The sequence below is a fragment of the Schistocerca americana genome, chromosome 3 (assembly GCF_021461395.2).
Source record: "Schistocerca americana isolate TAMUIC-IGC-003095 chromosome 3, iqSchAmer2.1, whole genome shotgun sequence".
Taxonomy (NCBI): domain Eukaryota; kingdom Metazoa; phylum Arthropoda; class Insecta; order Orthoptera; family Acrididae; genus Schistocerca; species Schistocerca americana.
The window spans coordinates 885,990,149-885,998,868 of record NC_060121.1 but is presented as its reverse complement, the minus strand read 5'-3'; positions in this window follow the sequence as shown (position 1 = coordinate 885,998,868).

Genomic DNA, 8,720 nt, shown 5'->3' with positions numbered 1-8,720 from the left:
GACGGACTTTGAGCGAGGGCGTATAGTGGGCATGCGGGAGGCCGGGTGGACGTACCGCCGAATTGCTCAACACGTGGGGCGTGAGGTTTCCACAGTACATCGATGTTGTCGCCAGTGGTCGGCGGAAGGTGCACGTGCCCGTCGACCTGGGACCGGACCGCAGCGACGCACGGATGCACGCCAAGACCGTAGGATCCTACGCAGTGCCGTAGGGGACCGCACTGCCACTTCCCAGCAAATTAGGGACACTGTTGCTCCTGGGGTATCGGCGAGGACCATTCGCAACCGTCTCCATGAAGCTGGGCTACGGTCCCGCACACCATTAGGCCGTCTTCTGCTCACGCCCCAACATCGTGCAGCCCACCTCCAATGGTGTCGCGACAGGCGTGAATGGAGGGACGAATGGAGACGTGTCATCTTCAGCGATGAGAGTCGCTTCTGCCTTGGTGCCAATGATGGTCGTATGCGTGTTTGGCGCCGTGCAGGTGAGCGCCACAATCAGGACTGCATACGACCGAGGCACACAGGGCCAACACCCGGCATCATGGTGTGGGGAGCGATCTCCTACACTGGCCGTACACCACTGGTGATCGTCGAGGGGACACTGAATAGTGCACGGTACATCCAAACCGTCATCGAACCCATCGTTCTACCATTCCTAGACCGGCAAGGGAACTTGCTGTTCCAACAGGACAATGCACGTCCGCATGTATCCCGTGCCACCCAACGTGCTCTAGAAGGTGTAAGTCAACTACCCTGGCCAGCAAGATCTCCGGATCTGTCCCACATTGAGCATGTTTGGGACTGGATGAAGCGTCGTCTCACGCGGTCTGCACGTCCAGCACGAACGCTGGTCCAACTGAGGCGCCAGGTGGAAATGGCATGGCAAGCCGTTCCACAGGACTACATCCAGCACCTCTGCGATCGTCTCCATGGGAGAATAGCAGCCTGCATTGCTGCGAAAGGTGGATATACACTGTACTAGTGCCGACATTGTGCATGCTCTGTTGCCTGTGTCTATGTGCCTGTGGTTCTGTCAGTGTGATCATGTGATGTATCTGACCCCAGGAATGTGTCAATAAAGTTTCCCCTTCCTGGGACAATGAATTCACGGTGTTCTTATTTCAATTTCCAGGAGTGTATACATGTGCAGCGCAGCATTGTAAGAATGTGAATCATGAACTGTGACAAAACCAACTACGGAGAGAACACAAGCCTTTGATTTGTGGTGTTACGGAAGAATGCTGACAATTAAATGCAGTGGTAACATAACAAATTGGGAATTTGTTCGCGAAGATTGTGAGACAATTAATATGTAGAAAACAGTGCCTAGAAAAAGGAAGAGGATGACAGGATACGTATGAAGACATCAGTAAACAGCTTCCAAGGTACTAGAGGGAGCCGTAGAGGACTAAGGCTGTGGAGGAAGACAGACACTGGAATAAATACATCAAATAATTCACGACGGTGGGTATAAGTGCCACTCTGAGCCGAAGGGCGTGTCACGAGAGAGGAAGCAGTAAGAAGACGGGTGATAAAAATAGCTGACAAGTCTGTTATACTATTGCACAGTGATCTTTGCAGGCATCTGTATTACTAAACGGCTAATACGAGGAGTGGTTTTTAGTTGCAAGTTGCCTATCTAACGGCTTCCAGGGGCAAGAAAAATATAATTGTTCTACATTACATGTCGCTATTGGCCGAATTCAAAAATTTAAATTCTGTCCTAGTCTATTCATTAAGAGCTATTCTCTTAATAACCTAACACAGTGATGACAGTGGTACAGTTAGAGACTGTGCATATGTCTTGATGCAGGCTAACTCACGGCCCGCAAATTACCCAGACCATATTCATTCACTACTCGAGAACAGATTCACTTAGCGACTTGCAGAAAACTTTACAGATAATTTCAAAGCTTTACGAAACTTATGGATGTCAATCTTATTGTGTGGACGAGCAGATGATGATTTCCAGGGTGTAAATTTTAAGTTGACAAACCAGAATAACTCGAAAATAAAGCTTCACACGAAAAAATGTGTAGAATCCAAACTTGATGATTTTCGAGAGGGACATCTGCTGGTGCTAAAATTAGTCCGCCACACCAGCCCCCTGGGGATTGGGGCGGGAAGCAACTTTAAAATTTCAAATGGGAACACCCTTTTTATTGCAGAATCAGATTCTACATAAAAAAACTACGTATATTTTGTCTTAAACGTTTGTTTTGATTCTTGGTAGTTGGCGCTGTAATTCAAGAAACTCCATGTTCTCATTTTTGCGTCGAAGATGGTTACAGATAAATAAAAAATGCTTATTTACTTCATAAATTTTGATTCGCTAAAACTAAAACTCTCCCTCTCTCCCCATAGTGTGGGGTTTGAGAGAGAGGAATTAAGAGTTTTACAAATGTTGACCACGAAACAAACGAAGCTTATCAGAATCTGCGGAAAAAATAATATTTGGGTCAACATTTGTGAAACTCTAAGTCCTCTCTCTCCAACCCCACCCCATGGGGAGAGACGGAGAGTTTTAGTTTTAGCGAATCAAAATTTACGAAGTAAATAAGTATTTTTTATTTATCCGTAACCATTTTCAACGCAAAATTGAGAACATGGATTTTCTTGAATTACAGCACCAACTACCAAGAATCAAAACAAATGGTTCCAATTATTTTTTTTATTTTATTAATGACCCAAATTTTTTTTACAAATAATTGCTTTATAATTAAACTGAAATGAAACTACTGAACATATTGCCAAATGGCTGTGTTACAATGTAAGTTTGACCACTAGGAGTGCTGTATATAAGTTTCATCTCTCTAGCTTGAGTGGATTTTGAGAAAATGTTCCTTATATTCGAAAAATTCTAATTTACGGGAAATGGCTATCAAAGTTTCTCAATACATTCCTGCACTATAGGATGGATTATCAGGGTCTTCTTCTTCATCCTCCAAAAGCTTCCTCTTCTGTCTTCTTTTCTGGCCGGTTGTTCCATCATACTTCATATGCCTTTCTCTTCTTTCTGCTCCTCTTGTCCTTTCTCTGTCAATATTTCTAGTGCTCGTACAGTGTTCACCCCAGCTGTAAATCCTAATGCCTTCAGAACTTCACACTTCACACTGTGCCCTTGGTTGTAGGTTGCTATTGCATCATAAATGCCAAAGTGCAGTGTTTTTATGCTTGCAAACACCCTTTTAGGAATCACTTTCAAAATCAAATTGTTTACGCTCTCACTAAGATTCTGCGTCTTTCCGTGTAGACGTTTGTGTAACAATTCTGGTTGTGCTAAGTCATGAAAAATTGGTTTTATTGCATTTATCACAGCTGCTGGCAAACCATGTTTGTGATCATAGTCCTTTTTTGCATTGTATTTGCACCAGGAATCTTTTGGGCACAGGTTGTGTTGAGGGTATTCATTGGAAGAGGCAGTATGAAGGAACGATGCCCACACTGCTTTTCGCATGTCACTAACATTACTAGTATTTTGCCTTATAGCATACCCATAATATCTCTGTAGACGTTCAATCACCTCATCAGTAAGCCTGCCTCTCCCTCCTATTGTCTTTCCATCACTGAGCTTACTTGAACCCAAAGTTTGTTTGAGCCTTCGAAGCTGTGCACCCATACGCTTTTGCACATGCCCAATGCATTCCAACTTTTCAACTACAAATGCATTTCCATATGGTTTCAGTTCCTCTGTAGTCTTGAAACCTTTGGAGTCACTATCCCAAAGGTAGTATTTGTACCTAACGTTGTATCTGGGAACTGAACGTTCAAAAATTTGTTTCACTCCATCCACTTCCATTGCTCCACTTGATCCACTAAAATTTGCCTCACAGGTTCCACTGTGCTCTCCTTTCATTTTATTTTTGCACCTACAATGTTTTGATAATATTGTAACATCTATCACTTTTGCACTATCACCACAAGTAGCAGTTACAACCCCATTCAGGGATTTATGACCCCTCTTTTGCCAGGAACCATCTAATGCCACTACCAAATCCCTCTTAGCGCTTCATTTGTCAAAGAAAACAATGTAGCCAACCCTTGTACACTCGCTGTATGCGTAACATAAGGTACAGTATGCGTAACACGCCGAGAAAATCCCAAGCAGTTCGCCAGGAAGTCACGAGACGGTGTTAGATGCATTCAGCGGCCGCCCATTTCCTCTGCAGGCGTGGGGGAAAATGGTAATAACTCCACTTCTAGGGCGCGTAGAACAATAATTCAAAGTTTACATGAAAGAGGAACGTTCCAATTAATTTTGGGTAGCAAAAAAAAAATCTTAATTTTTTGGATTTGACGACCTCCGGCTCCCCTTAAGACAAAATTTATGTAATTTTTTATGTAGAATCTGATTCTGCAATAAAAAATGGGGTTCCCATTTGAAATTTTAACGTTGCCTCCCGCCCCACCCCCAGGGGGCTGGGGTGGCGGGCTAATTTTAGCACCAGCAGATGTCCCCCTCGAAAATAATCAAGTTTTGATTCTACACATTTTTTTGTGTGAAGCTTAATTTTCTAGTTATTCTGGTTTGTCAACTTAAAATTTATACCCTGTATATGAGAAAAAGTGCCACCACAGCTTCATCTTGAGAATGTCTTTATTTTACCACACGACTAGTTTCGGCGGCACATTACCGCCACCTCAGTGCCACCACTGCTGCCAAAAGAGTGTTTAATTTCTTTGGCTCATTTGCTAGCACATGTACTATTGGCATAGGAGACAACACGGTGACGAGTATAGAGTCGTAGTGAAAGCTAGCCTACGTGTGCTAGTAACATGGATCCTACAGTAAATGCGCCAAGGGAATTAAACACTCTTTTGGCAGCAGTGGTGACACCTGAGGATGGCGGTAATCTGCCGCCGAAACTAGTCGTGTGATAGAATAAAGATATTCTTAATTAAGATGAAGCTGAGGTGGCTCTTATCCTCGTACTTTACGTAGCTTTTTCTCGCTGACATACCCCGCAAAATGACGAAAGGAAAAAAGTATATCGCTTACCACATTTTCACTGTTCATCAGTAAACACTTTAGCACCAAGCACTGAAGTTTCAGTTTATCACTTACTTACCTACTACTAACTTAATTCGCAACCCATTTTTTAGACTGCATCCAGATGTACTCGTGCTACTCCATGCAGGGGACAGCGGGGAATACCGTGCACGTAAGCCATTTTTCAAATATTTCGTATTTTTCGAACTCAATTGAAATGCTGAACACCTTTTTTTGGGCAAGAAGACAATGCCCCACATGTTTATGGCTTCATATTTGCTATATGAGATCGATTTACGTTCCTACAGCTGTTTTACAAAAGTGTTACGTTGCACGGTAATACCGCACAATATATCTTATGATACAGCATAGCACATAAAATGACAAAAACTCTGTAAAAATAAATCAAATTAAGAAATTCAAAACTCAGAATTTATTTCGAACTGAAAAACATAAATTTTACAACTTATTAAAGTTTCTGAAGACAGAAAACGCTTTTACTGGTAAAACAAAATTATTGGATTATGGTGTCAACTTGTCTCTAAACACATTCATCCCCTGAATGAGATTTTCACTCTGCAGTGGAGTGTGCGCTGATATGAAACTTCCTGGCAGATTAAAACTGTGTGCCCGACCGAGACTCGAACTAGGGACCTTTGCCTTTCGCGGGCAAGTGCTCTACCGTCTGAGCTACCGAAGCACGACTCACGCCCGGTACTCACAGCGTTACTTCTGCCAGTATCTCGTCTCCTACCTTCCAAACTTTACAGAAGCTCTCCTGTGAACCTTGCAGAACTAGCACTCCTGAAAGAAAGGATACAGTGGAGACATGGCTTAGCCACAGCCTGGGGGATGTTCCCAGAATGAGATTTTCACTCTGCAGCGGAGATACCCTTCTCAATATTAGCAATCCTCGTGAAGGCTTTACTAAAGATAGGACAAATGTCGTAAGAAGTTATTTTCTGGTGGGGATTAGACTTCATAAAATTGTCACATTCTTGATTAAATGCAGCCTTCAGGCTACTGAAAAAGTCCACATCTAAAGGTTGTAGCGTGAGTGAGCAGTGAGGCGGCAGTGTTACCACTACTATTCCATTGTCTTTACAAAAGTTGTAGGCTTCTAGAGAGACATGGCTAGTGTGATTGTGTAAAATCAGGAGAATGGTGTGGTCCTTAGAGGCTTTGGTAAAGTTAGCAAAATGTGTCAGCCACTTTGGGAAGAGCTCCTCAGTCATCCAACCATTCTTGCTACATTCCTATATTTAATTTGGTGGTCCTCCTCTCTGTAGGGCAGGCCTCATCCTAAGCCTCGGAAAAATAAACATTGGAGGCACATATACCCCACTGGCACTCACTGCACAACACACTATAATATTTTTCTCACGCTCCCAGCTTGTTGCTGAGCCAACTTGTTTAGTTCCTTTGGGTGCTAAAATTTTTCCTGGCTTCCGATCCGTTGTTAGTCCTGTCTCATCAAAATTGTAAATTCTGGAGGCATCGAACTTATGGACATCCATCACAGTGGTGAGATTCGAGAAAAGAAGCTTAACTTCACTTCAATTAAAAGCTGAGATCCGATTGAGACTGGTAGCCTCAGGTTTGCGAATGCTGACTGATGGATTTCTTCTAAGAAACCCAGAGAGCCAATCCTGTCCAGCTCTTTTTGATATTTATTAAAATTATGCTGAATATTATTTGCTTCGACATATTCATAAACTAATCTCCTCAACTCCACCGACGATATTCCATAAAATGTCTTTGCTAGCACAAGAACATGCTTAGCTATATCATCTTCCTGTTCTTTTGAAAATATAGGCTTTCTTCCCAAATTTACATTAGAGCAATCTCCTGTTTTTAGCCTATCTTTTAAAGTAGAAAGAGGTATTCCGTACATGCTTGCAGCTACTCTCTGTGGCTTTGCATTTTCTATAACATCGTGGAGTGCGCAGTTCATTTAATGTTCCGTCCACCCTTTGCCCGTTTCTGTGGTTCTGGCTCTGTTTCTCACCATCTGTGATTAAAAAAAAAAAGAAAACTTGTAAGAAGACACACATACATACACACTTCCAAATATGTAGTTCATGCAAATACCAAAAGAAATTACCATATGGAGCAATACCGTTCACCACGGGGCAATACCGTGCATCGGGCACGGTATTGCCCCGAGACAACATGACTCGCCATTGTAAATTCTAACCCAACAATCACGAAATTTAACGTCTAACATTTGATGTTTAAAAGAAGATCAAGAAATGCGTAATTAAATAGAGCTACTTTAAATATTGTTGCTATTAACATATTTCGTTGAACGGTATAGACCCCTCTGTATCTGATTATAGTTACTTCCGCTATGTGGCAGCACCGTGCAGCGCTCTTTGCGCTCTCTGGGAAACTGGATAAAGCGGTGCACGGTATTACCCCGCTGTACGGCATTGCCCCGCTCTCCCCTACCTGCAAAATTACATCGTTTTGCGACTCACAGTTTAGGAAATACGACATTGTAAACGTTGAGATGCATGAAAGAACGGAGCTTAAAACAGAGCGCAAATTACCCCCACTGTACTCATACAGTGTTTGATAGCCAAAGCATTTAGCGACTTCCAACAAACTTTAAACACAATTTCATAGCTTTTCTAATATTTTTGTCGCTGACATGTTTACCATCAAATATTTGAAGCATTAAATAATTTGTAGAGTTGGAGTCTTTACAGAATCAGGGGTAAATTCATAAATCACTAGCCAGATAATACAGACAATAGCCAATGCAGCATCGTTAGACGGTAAGGCCAGACATAAGGAGGAAGAGTTCAGTTGACAGGTGCGGAACGGAGTGAGGTGCAGCTGGGCGGAGCCGCGCGGGCGGCAGCAGCCTGTGCCACGTGTCGTGTGTGCCACGTGTCGTGGGGCACGGTGCCACCCCGTCGCTGTCTGTTACTCCGGGGATCGCCTCGGGGAACTTCGGCTCGGAGAAAGACAAATGCCGTAAACCGCGACAAGCGCGAACACGGTGGAAGCGAGGCACGTAGTCCTGGAGCTCAAACGTACGTGGCTCTAAGGAAGAGCAGGTGAAGTAGCTACACTGCTGGCCATTAAAATTGCTACACCAAGAAGAAATGCTGATGATAAACGGGTATTCGTTGGACCAATATATTATACTAGAACTGACATGTGATTACATTTTCACGCAATTTGGGTGCGTAGATCCTGAGAAATCAGTACCCAGAACAACCACCTCTGGCCGTAATAACGGCCTTGATACGCCTGGACATTGAGTCAAACAGAGCTTGGATGGCGTGTACAGGTACAGCTGCCCATGCAGCTTCAACACGATACCACAGTTCATCAAGAGTAGTGACTGGCGTATTGCGACTAGCCAGTTGCTCGGTCACCATTGACCAGACGTTTTCAATTGGTGAGAGATCTGGAGAATGTGCTGGCCAGGGCTGCAGTCGAACATTTTCTGTATCCAGAAAGGCCGGTACAGGACCTGCAACATTCGGTCGTGCATTATCCTGCTGATATGTAGGGTTTTGCAGGGACCGAATGAAGGGTAGAGCCACGGGTCGTAACACATCTGAAATGTAACGTCCACTGTTCAAAGTGTCGTCAGTGCGAACAAGAGGTGACCCAGACGTGCAACGACGCCGGCTGATATGCCAGTATGGTGATGACGAATACACGCTTCCAATGTGCGTTCACGGCGATGGCGCCAAACACGGATGCGTCC